The sequence below is a fragment of the Mytilus californianus genome, unplaced genomic scaffold (assembly GCF_021869535.1).
Source record: "Mytilus californianus isolate M0D057914Y unplaced genomic scaffold, xbMytCali1.0.p SCAF_2, whole genome shotgun sequence".
In the NCBI taxonomy this organism is placed as follows: Eukaryota; Metazoa; Mollusca; class Bivalvia; order Mytilida; family Mytilidae; genus Mytilus; species Mytilus californianus.
The window spans coordinates 130,750,581-130,763,630 of record NW_026262668.1 but is presented as its reverse complement, the minus strand read 5'-3'; the positions used below and the strand labels follow the sequence as shown (position 1 = coordinate 130,763,630).

The following is a 13,050-nucleotide window of genomic DNA, read 5'->3' as shown; positions in this document are numbered from 1 at the left end:
TCAGATACACGAACAAACAAGAAAGACGTAAAAGAAAAAAAATAACCATCTTGAAACTTGAAGCTATCTACATGTAACTCTAATTATTTGCATTTTACTATTCCTAGCCAAATTATCAATTTCCAATTGTCGACGTTCTATTTCCCATCATTAACATACCCTCTTCCCCATCGTATGCCGTTTACATATCTCAATTAATACTTCACAAAAAAAATTGCTTAACATAGTTAAGAGGAAGAACGATTTCAACTCTACAAAATTTTAACGGTCACCTTATCGAACTAGTTGACTGAAACGATTTCTCAGTGTCTCACCTCACTTTCGCGGTCTTAGATCTTTAGATACCTGAAAACAGTCGTATGATCTATTGTTTTGTTGATTGTGTCCTATTCCCGATTGTGTCGACGATCGAAGTGTCTCGCTCCTTTTGAGGTTCATGTGATTCCCTTTGTTTTTGTATGCTACCTTGTTTGTATCTTCTGAATCGATTTATGAGAATTGAACATCGATAAACTGTTGCGTAAACTTATTTCACAAATATCTTAAATAAAGATAGAACATTTGGAATTATTACCAAACAGAGACTAAAGAACGAGGATTAAGCAGCTTAAAGTCATATAACGGTCCTGAACAATGAGCAGAACCCATACCGTAGTCTAAGTTATGAAACAATTCATAAAAAAAAACAACGGCTGGTTGATGTTATAAGTATATCAATTTAAGGGGATAGACCTGGGTAATGGGAGACTCTAACACATGTATTGGAAGTCATTTGTGCGTTTAAACCTAACAGTAATTGAAACAGTGATCAAACATTTATGTTGTTTACATTTTGCTGTGAGAATGATGCAGGAAGATCTAGGAAAATTGGACGAGTTAGACACCACCAAGCATTAAATTAAGGAACTACACTTTTTTAAAGCTTCAATAATCAAAAGCTTAAAAGGTATAAAATTACCATTCATACGTGAAATGCTTAAAAAAACACCTATGTACTGAGGAGTTTTTGGAACGACTATAGTGACTTGTGACATCAATCAGATAAAATCTTGGAAAGTTTGGGAAAAATTGAATTTGAAAAAAAATGGATTGAATAAAGAAGAAATAAGGTTTAGTGCTTCTCTATTGTTAAATAGGCTGTACTTAACTATATGTCTTTGAACTTAAAATATAAATGGCACTATTCTAAAAGATATGATCTGAACATCCATCCTAGTACAAGCTAATGTTAACAGAAAATCTTTATTAGCACAAAGATAGTACTGAGATAGTGACAGACTGTCAAAACATTGAATTTTGATATCATCTGTTTACTGATGATAGGGGCATTTTTTAGTTTGAAAGATAAACCAATACATAATAATGATATGTCAATTCGTCCCAAGGGTATTCGTCCCATACTGAATATTACTGTTTTTCCTTATGAACTTGACTACAACTATTATTGGGACAATATATTTTTCACTTAAGAACAGACAAATATTGCAAAGAAAGATTGTAGAATATCTTGTAGGGGAAAAAATGAGATTTGTCAAAAAGTTTTTCTTTTTGCTTGTGTCTGTAAGCCAATTTGATCACCAATTATTATTTTGGTAATTTTTTCAAGGAATCAAACGAAATTTTTTTTTCTGGCAAAATTTGGAAAATAAATGTGTTATCTGAGCTAGCCAGAATTTTCGCCTTATCAACAATTTTAAACCATTTATTTACGTTCAGGCTTTTTAAGATTTACTTTAAAATATGTTTCTATTACGCATTTTTAGAGTTAAGGGTATTCCGAATGAAAACATGTGCAGAAACACACAATGATATACGCCTACTAGTGTTTTAGTCGTATTTTTAGGGTACCCCAAAACTTGTCATATTAAATTCAACAAGACTTTGGCAGATGATGCAAGAATCCCTACTTTTTCAACGATGTGAATATGAAAAAAAAATAAACAAGAGGAAATTTTAGGGTTACCAAAGCCTATCCCTTTAAGTTGGATGATAAACCAGATAAAACAAACTACAGGCACATTAATTTCAATATTACTATGATTATTTAGAATTTAGTATAATAATTTTGACTAATAGAATTGAAAGATTTCATGTTTCTATATTGTGAAGAATGTGTGTTAAACATGTTTTCAGTAGGGGATTATCTAACTAAATTATTTAAAACTAACATTTCAAAACAAAAATATTTCTATAAGCGAGTTACATTTTGTTCTAAATCACTGGAGATAAAACATATATAAAGTAATATATAATACATATATATATATATATATATATACCGTTTCGATCCCTAACATCACTGAAGAGACATTAATTGTCGAAATCCGGATATGGTGTACAAATTTTTGCACCTCATGTTTGTGGTATACCATCTTTTCCACAAGTTTATTGTTTTCTGTTTGGTCTTAAATTAATATTAAAGATCCACTTCGTTAGATCTGGTGATCAATTTAGTTGGCAATCGCCAATGGCAGTCAGCAGGGTTTAAGGACATCAGTTGTTCGACCTGTTAGTCAAATGCGTTTTGTTAAAATAGACTTTTTCACCTTTTTTGGTCTTTTGGAAATTGTTGTTTGTGCTGTATTTGGACCCCTCTACAAAGAAATTTGTTTTACATGCACACGTATAAAAATTGCGGTTTTTATCCAACGCAATCATAGGTTTGAACGTTGTTTTCAATTTAGACTTTTATATATATATAAACAAGTCTAAATTGAAAACAACGTTCAAACCTATGATTGCGTTGCATAAAAACCGCAATTTTTATACGTGTGCATGCAAAACAAATTTCTTGGTAGAGAGGTCCTTATACAGCACAAACAACATTTTCCAAAAGACCAAAAAAGTGAAAAAGTATATTTTAACAAAAAGCATTTGACTAGCAGGTCGAACAACGGATGTTCTTAAACCCTGCTGACTGCCATGGCGATTGCCAAATAAACAGATCACCAGATGTAAAAATGGATCTTAATTTATTAATAATATACCAAACAGAAAACAATAAACTTGCGGAAAAGATGGTATACCGCAAACATAAGGTGCAAAAATTTGTACACCATATCCGGATTTCGACAATAAATGTCTCTTCAGTGATGTTAGAAATCGAAACGGTATTTGGAAGGCCATATAATTTACCTCAATTTGGGATTGACTCTTGAATTTTGAAGAGTCAAAATAGGATGAACGGATCATATAAACCCGAAGGCAAATATAATACAAGCCCAAACAAAAAAAATATAAACAAGTCTATATATATATATATATATATATATATATATATATATATATATATATACAAGTCTAAATTGAAAACAACGTTCAAACCTATGATTGCGTTGGATAAAAACCGCAATTGTTATACGTGTGCATGCAAAACAAATTTCTTGTTAAAGGGGTCTAAATACAGCACAAACAACATTTTCTAAAAGACCAAAATAGTGAAAAAGTATATTTTAACAAAACGCATTTGACTAACAGGTCGAACAACAAATGTTCTTAAACCCTGCTGACTGCCATTGGCGATTGCCAAATAAACGGATCACCGATGTAATAAATGTATATATATATATATATATATATATATGCTAACGCAAATTTGAAGATCTAACATTGTTGGGCTAAATTTCAGACGAATTATATATATATTATGGTGTAAGCCCTGTATAACCAAGTGTTATCCGATGGAAAATGTCTGTCATAAAGTTGTAACATGTTTAAACGTTCATGATAAAATTAGAATTTGAAGTGGCGGCATGGTAATTAACATTATCATCCTTTACGACAGACAAAATAGCTGCTCTGAAAGGTACACCATCTACTTGCCACTATATATCATGTACTGTGTTACAACCCTAGATAAAGCCGACGAGGAAAGGCATTACATCGACCACCGAAAGCTATATTTTAATGTAGCCTAGGTAGTCGAGTGGTCTAGGGCGCTGGACACAGCGCAGGCGGTGTTGTCATGATGTCACAGAAGCAAGGGTTCGAATCCCGCTGAGGGAAGAACAAACATTTATGATATTATCCCTGTATATCAACGTGTTATCCGATGGAGAATTTCAGTCATTAAGTTGACACATGTTTAGACGTGTATATATATATAGTCTAAAAGATTGTGTAACAATACCGATACATTTAGTTTACTGGTTGGTAGATTCTTATAGACTCTATATATAATGACTGAATAATAGCCAACGATAAATCTTACGGGGCGATGGATCATATAAATATGATACAGTACACTACAAAATATAATATATAACCAGTCTAAAAGGGTACAACATCACCAAAAAATGACAATAAACGAACAAATGTAACTATAAATATTTCGGATAACAGATATCCTTCATCAGTATGAGCACGATGTAAAATGAATCAGATCAATCTATTCTGAATATTAAACTATAGCAATCTTGAATTCTATACAATAAAAAAAGTGAAACAGTTTCACCCGAACATCATATGTAGAGACGCTAATAAATTTTTAAAATTTCCAAAAAACGACTCAAAGACATGCCTAAAATGAAAATAGTAATTAGAGATATGAACTGGCACAACTCTAAAATTCCAAAATGACGTCAGTTAAGATGTTACAACAACTGCGTGTAAAAACATTCCCAAAAAAAAAAACAGCACTGATCGATATAAGCTGGTAAAATATGTCAAACAGAGGCTGCGTATTTATCTTCCCAAATAAATAGCAGTTTTATAATGAAAATAAAAAATAATAGTAAATTTGGGCTAAGGTTAAATAATTGGACGTGGATGCGTACTTGTACATCCCTACCAAACGAAAAGAACTCTGGTATTTAAACTAGTAAAATTCAAAAATTTCCATAAGAATCCTTAAAACTGTAAGAGTCAAGTAAGGAAGCCGGAGTAACTGGAAACAAATGATGTCAGGAAAATGAGTGATTGTAGGGAAAATGAGTGACTCATTCTATGTTTTTTCATTTATGCCCTCTGGGGAAACTGTCCTTTCTTATCCAAAACCTTTCCCGAGCAAGTCTTTCGGCCCTTGACCAACCCTCGTTGTGGTCTATGATTGTGATTGTAAGGTTTTTGAGATCAGCTTGGGTGTGCCCAGGTGATCTCAAATGACGACTTACGGGGAGGTCGGGCTTGCAAATGTAGTCACTTCGATGACCATTCATGCGTTTGTTGAATGGCTGTTCTGTCTCGCCAATATACTGCATGCCACATCGACACTAAAGAAGGTATACAACATACTGTGTTTTGCAAGTTACATTACAAAATATAGTGTACACAGACCCAGTGGAGTGGCAAGTAAATGTTTGAATATTCAGTATTTCTTGGCAAGTCAGACATCGTCTGTTACCACACGACTTGCATCATCCTGCAGTTGAACAGCTTTTATTAGAGGAGACGTCAGCTCTCACAAATAAGTCTTTCAGACTTGCTGGTCTCCGAAAAGCTAAGACAGGAGGATTGGAAAAGATCTTGGACAATTTTGGGTGCTTGGCAATAGTTTGCCAATTGGCACAGATCAAACGTGAAAGGTTAGTAAAGGCGGGATTGTATGTTAAAACAAACGGAACTATTTTGCTGCGCCTCTTCTGTTTGTACTGTAATAGGTCATTGCGGCTGTTGTTATTAGCACGCGCAAATCCCTTATCTATGTCCAGTTTCTTAAAACCTCGTTTGGTAAAAAAACCACGAAGTTCCTGCAACCGTTTAGTGACAGCCTCCTCAGAGGAGCAAATCCGCTTTACTCTGAGAGCTTGACTGTACGGGATACTTTTTGTACAGTGTTTGGGGTGACAGCTTTGGGGAGAAAGGTACTAATGTTTATCTGTAGGTTTACAGTAGAGATCTGTTGATATAACACCGTCCTTAATAGATGTAGTAGTGTCCAAGAAAGATATTTTGGAGTCGGAAATTTCATATGTAAATTTAATTGACTGGTGTGCGTAGTTTGCATGTCTGATAAAATCATCCAATTTTTGTTGGGATTCAATCCATTTCATGTCAACATCATCAATGATATATATATATATAAGTACGTCTGAACCAGTGACAACTCTACAACAGATTTATCCATCGGATCACCAGCAGTGATGGTCATTCATGGCTGTGTACATTCTGTATATACAACTCGTCTAAACATCAGCCCAACAATGTTAGATCTGTAAATTTGCGAAAGCTCTTCCCTCGCCGGGATTCGAACTCATGCTACTGAGATATCGTGACACCAAATCGCCTGCACTGTATCCGACGCGCTAGACCACACGACCACCTAGGCTTCAGAATAAAACTTTCGGTGGGCGGGTGTTACCTTTCCTCGTCAGTTTTAATCTAGCGTCGTAATACAGTACATGATATATAAGGCATGAAGATGTAATTGTTACAGATCAGCTTAAATATCTATTGTAAAGGATCCTACAAATTAATGCAAGATACAGTCACAGAAATAATTATATTTATAAGTACGTTTGAACAGTGACAACTCTACAACAGATTTATCGATCGGATCACCAGCAGTAATATGTTAGTCAAATGCGTTTTGTTAAAATATACTTTTTCACTTTTTTGGTCTTTTGGAAAATGTTGTTTGTGCTGTATTTAGACCCCTCTAACAAGAAATTTGTTTTGCATGCACACGTATAAAAATTGCGGTTTTTATCCAACGCAATCATAGGTTTGAACGTTGTTTTCAATTTAGACTTGTTTATATTTTTTCGTTTGGGCTTGTATTATATTTGCCTTCGGGTTTATATGATCCGTTCATCCTATTTTGACTCCTCAAAATTCAAAAGTCTATCCTAAATTGAGGTAAATTATGTGGCCTTCCAATAACCGTTTCGATTCCTAGCATCACTAAAGAGACATTAATTGTCGAAATCCGGATATGGTGTAGAAAAAATCTTTGCACTTTTGTTTGCGATATACCATCTTCGCCGCAAGTTTATTGTTTTCTGTTTGGTATTAAATTTATAGTTAAGATCCATTTATTATACCTTGTGATCCGTTTATTTGGCAATCGCCAATGGCAGTCAGCAGGATTTAAGAACATTTGTTGTTCGACCTGTTAGTCAAATGCGTTTTGTCAAAATATACTTTTTCACTTTTTTGGTCTTTTGGAAAATGTTGTTTGTGCTGTATTTAGACCCCTCTAACAAGAAATTTGTTTTGCATGCACACTTTAAAAAATTGCGGTTTTTATCCAACGCAATCATAAGTTTGAACGTTGTTTTCAATTTAGACTTGTTTATATATATATATATATAGACTTTTTCACTTTTTTTGGTCTTTTGGAAATTGTTGTTTGTGCTGTATTTAGACCACTCTACCAAGAAATTTTTTTTACATGCACACGTATAAAAATTGCGGTTTTTATCCAACGCAATCATAGGTTTGAACGTTGTTTTCAATTTAGACTTTTATATGTTTTTTCGTTTGGGCTTGTATTATATTTTCCTTCGGGTTTATATGATCCGTTCATCCTATTTCGACTCTTTAAAATTCAAGAGTCTATCCTAAATTGAGGTAAATTATATGGCCTTCCAAATACCGTTTCGATCCCTAACATCACTGAAGAAACATTAATTGTCGAAATCCGGATATGGTGTACAAATTTTTGCACCTAATGTTTGTGGTATACCATCTTTTCCACAAGTTTATTGTTTTCTGTTTGGTATTAAATTAATATTAAGATCCATTTCGTTAGATCTGGTGATCAATTTATTTGGCAATCGCCAATGGCAGTCATCAGAGTTTAAGAACATCAGTTGTTCGACCTGTTAGTCAAATGCATTTTGTTACAATAGACTTTTTCACTTTTATTGGTCTTTTGGAAATTGTTGTTTGTGCTGTATTTAGACCCCTCTACCAAGAAATTTGTTTTACATGCACACGTATAAAAATTGAGGTTTTTATCCAACGCAATCATAGGTTTGAACGTTGTTTTCAATTTAGACTTTTATATATATATATATATATAAGTCAATAAAAAGGTCCAACCAACAAATTTAATATGTACTTGTAGTCAATTATGACGTAATATGTAGATGTGCATGTCCGCAAGAGAGAGAGTCAAACGATACCAAAAGTACTTTCAAACCCAAAAGTCGAAAATAAACTGACAACGCCATTGCAAAAAAAGAAAAAGACCAAAAGACAAATACCAGTACACAAAACACAACATAGAAAATTAAAGACTGAGCAACACGAATTTTATTCGGGAAAAATGAACTTTCACAAGAAATTTTTATCAGTTGACTTTTGTAAGATTAGGAGTTTTTGAACTTGTGAGATTTTGTTTGACCAGTGATAATATGGGGGCGTAGGGTATATGAGCGTACTCTCAAAAGTTCTTTAATTTCATAAAGGCATGTTCAATCTGATATTTCTTTTTAGTTTTATTACTTAACAATCTGAAGTAGTATATGATGTAAAAAGTCATTTGATACAGAATTAAATACAAACGTAACTCCTATTGAATTTATTGATTTGAACTGTTAATAAACAACAAATGTTTCCTGGCTTACTACATAGTTTAAATTCATACTCGCGATAAGTAAACCTTTACAATTCCTACCATTTCAACGTACTGTTTTGTAATCTAATGTCTAAATCACATTTTATTGATATTTTTCCGAATAAACGATTATGACTAACTGAATAACTAAAATTCCAAAAATCGAAATCATGCGTTAATAAAGTTATGATCATACGTTGCACTGACCGTGAATCAATATTTCAATATAATTTTATGCATACTCAAAATGCAAAAACCACAGCTGTTAAGAATGCAAAAAACAATTAATTTCTCCATAGGCGACAATGGTAGCCTTTTTCGAGATACAGACTTTAGAAAGTTGATTTTTTTTAACGAAACCTTGCTAGAATTAAAGAAAAATTATTAGAAAAGTATTTTTGGTCAAAGAAATATAGGTTCCCGTGGCTTTTCTCAAGGATGTACTTCGGTGAGGTTTAGGAATTTTTGTCAAATGTTCGGACTCCTTGGTTTTTTTCCTACAATACAGGGTAAAATATTTTGCCCCATAACACCCATTTTTCCTTTCATATAAGACTTCCATAGCTCAAAAAAGGTCATTTACCAAAATTTAAGAAGATTCTAGATTTCCTTTATTTCGATTTGAGACCCAAATAATACCAATGCATATACAAGGTAAAAGTCCGAGTCAGCCTTTTCCCGCCATTTAAAAAAAATCAAACACCTCGAAAAGGAGCTGCATAACCTATCAATATTTTAAGCTTATTATGTTCCTTAACTAATGCTCTTCTGACTTATAGTATCAATTTTAAATTCTAGATTTTTTTAATTTCACCTAAGTACATCCTTAACGTAAATTGTAACGTCACAGTACCCAAATTGCACCGAGTACCCAAATTGTTCCTATTTAGCAAAAATAGCAGCGAAAATCTTACAAGTTTTGCTAGGGCTAAAACAAATTGTAGTTTTTATCATTTGACATTATGCACGTCTTTCAAATAGATAAATATATTTAAATATTCACAAAACATTCACAGTATATATGTTAGCGGCAATAAGTGAAATTAGGCAATAAGCTTAAATCCTAGGCAATAAGCTAACGCCTAGGCAGTAAGTCTATTGCCTAAATGATGTTAGGCATTAGTCTTAAATCCTAGGATTTAAGCTTAGATCCTGAAAAATGTGTGTAGACATTAGGCTTAATGCCTAAAATATAAATCCGAGTAAATAAAAGACATTTATTCATTCAAATATAAATACATTTGTTACATAATAACATTATGAGACTGAAGTTTAAAATGTCATCTACCAGATTTGAAATAAAATCACTAATAAAATATGTTATCATTTAAACTGATTTAACTTTAAAACGATTTCATGGACCCCTCTTTTTAATAATGACATTTGATTTAATTACGTATGAAGATTATTTGAACCAATTTTCATAAAAGAAGTCAACAACACAATTTTTTAAATTAAATAAATATACAGCAAAAAAAAATACGTTTTTTTTTCTAAATTCATGCACATTTGATAAATATGAGTTATGCATGAAATTATAGGATACATTGTACTTATATAGAATAAATATTACAAAGGATTTAAAAAAAACAGCTTATGTTTATCTTTTACAACAAAAAAGTTATGTATTTCTGTCAAAAGGAAAACTATGTCAACAAATCCAATTTTTGAACAAATATCTGAAATTCCGACCTTATTTTACACAAAAAATAGCACATGGAGGTACATTTTTTTTTTATTGCATATTTGATTTAATCGGGCAAAAATTAGCCTACATGCAAATTTTCATCACAATCTAAATATGGGATCAAAACTGAATCGTGTACACTCATCAAATAATACTTGAAATGCAAACAAGAATAGAAATTTGTGTTAAAATCATTTGTTATCACAAGTTGTGGAATTGTTAACAAGAAAATTTACTTATCCAATAAAAAAATTGGAATATGGTGTGAGCAAAAATCATATCTTAATGTTGTCTACTTTTGACCAGTTCAAACCAGCTCGACTAGTGAAGTGTAAAAATGTTTAAATAATTATTTTAATTTATAGAATATCCCCCTTTTTTATTGGATACAATCACTTTTTTCAATCTTTTTTATTTTTGTAACACCACAAAATCTGTTAAAATTACTAAATAAACTTACTAAAAATTTAAGATCAGTCAAATGAAAGTAAATTAGGAATATAATTACGAAACTACTTTAAATCCAGAATAAATCACCGAATATACATAAATTCTAGAGTTCACTTATTACCTTACATTATGTTCGTCAATAGGCTGAATAATCATCATCAGATTTCAGGAAATAAGCTTAATGCCTGAAAATTTCAGGCAATAACTTAATGCCTAGGATTTAGGCTTAATGCCTAATTTCACTTATTGCCACTAACAATATATAAACAGATAAAGTAATCACTGGAAAAAGTAAAATCTACAGAAACGTCTCCATGCGACGTCCACAAAAAGTCTTCTTTTAAAAATGAGCAAATAAAATATGTTACGAGCATCCATTTCTCAAAAAATGAATAGTAAGCATGGACAAATGTCAAATTCTTCTAAATATTTGAAAAAATAAATAAAAACATCTGTTCTTCGATTTTTAAGGACGTGAGTTTAAGCATAGATGTAATTTGGGTACTCCTCATTACAGAACCATGGATCGTTTGGAGGTCTGTTCAAACCCACTTTTCTATGATTCAATATGGATTCAAAATTAAATTGGTGGAACTATATAGTAAATAAGGATACATCTACAAAATAAACACAAAATGGAAACTTTTGTGTGGATCATAAATAAACGTAGGCGAAAAAACTGTCAAAATAGTTGCAATTTGGGTACCCTCACGTTACTTATCTCCCTTGCCTATCAATTTTGCACTTAAAAACACGTGTCTCATCCTAGCGTAGAAAAGACTTCTCAGTTCCGTTTGGGCTATTGTAAATATATTATTTTGTCTTTGGTATAAATGTAGAGTGCACGAAGTCTCTAATAATAAAAAATAACGGGTGCACATATCGACCAATCAGGATTAGCCATACTCTTAATTCTGATTACCATGGTATATCTTCATAAAATGGCTGCGCCCATAATATTTAATGCTTGATTGTAACCTATACGGTAATTAATATTTTCTAAAATCATGCAATTTATGATGGTGCATAAGATGCACAAACATATATGCAATATATATATATATATAACCCTCAAAACGTTCTCTCATTACTTTCTGAATTTTCACAATTTTTTATCAGAGGTGACCCAGTCTAAAAATCGATTTTTTGAGTAATTGCGGTACTGATAAAATGGACCAGAAGTTAATGTCTATCTACTCCAATGATTCTTTATAGGTCATCAAGTACTGATTATTTTGATACCAAAATAAAAAATGTGAAAACATTTGTATTTTAACATTAAAATCTGTTCTTTAACTTCAAAATTTCATTTCTTTTCTAATTTTTCCAGTTTGCAATTCAACTGAATATTTCAATGTTTTAAGGGGATCATTTCTGTCCATTTTCACTGAATTTGGTAATTTCAATAACAGCACTTGGGTTGAGATCTTCATGTTTAAAAATCGATTTTTGTATCTAAACTCTAGATGTGTACGTGTTTTTTCAAACAAATCAGCAGAAGTTCAGAAAATGACATATTCTCACCACGGTAAGTCAAAAGTCGCGCCAACCCTTGTTTCAAATGTAAAACGCAATACAAATATAAAACAGACTATAGCTTGAAAACTTGTTGATCAATTATCTTTTTGTCACCAAAAATTACGGTTTCACATCAAATATCAAATAAAATTACTGTTTTTGACACTTTTTGAGCATTATGATAGAGAAATGTCGACGCTGTATATTTAATGGTTGATTGTAACCTTAAGATGTGTTTGTTGTCTTTCTTCATCTAAATGTTGGCTGAATTATGTCCCTTATGTGTATTCAATTCATAACAGCCATTCCAAGAATACAAAAATGAAAAGTTGTGTATTATATTTGCAATCTTAAAAGACAGCAGTTTAAGAATGAAGCACTTAACTTCTTATATATGAACTACCTTTAAGTTGAACGACTTTACATACAGAAGTTTCAGTTGGTTAATATATTTGTTTATATTTTTTACAAAGGATATTTTCAACAATGAAAATACATCACGATAGTTAAATTATTGACAAACTGTTAGAAAACATTTTTTGCTGCGACATTAGTTCATGTGTTTGCACTTAGATTAATGATTTGGAACGTAAAATAAACACAACATATAGACGTTACGCGCGATGTTCGTACCGTTTACGTTTTTTGCATGTTTCGTGAGTAAAACTGCGCTGCAGGTGCAGAAAAAACGTATTTTATTTAAAACAAAGATATCAATGTGCTGGATATAAATGTCCTTGTTCATTTATCTCCATTAAAACAATATAAAACGCATTTGTTCGAGTTAATAAGCATTTGATTCTGGATTTTGGAGAAATAATGGGTTGTCCCGGGTAACATTTGACGATGAAAACTGAAGTATAAACCTTCTTTTCGCCTTCTTTTTTTGCCGATT

At 32.0% G+C, this 13,050-nt stretch overlaps 1 protein-coding gene across 2 annotated transcripts in view; it reads right to left on the bottom strand.

Moving 5' to 3' along the window:
• Window positions 1-13,050, bottom strand: part of LOC127731037 (uncharacterized) — a 167,135-nt gene that overhangs the window by 42,765 nt on the left and 111,320 nt on the right. The window lies entirely within an intron of this gene.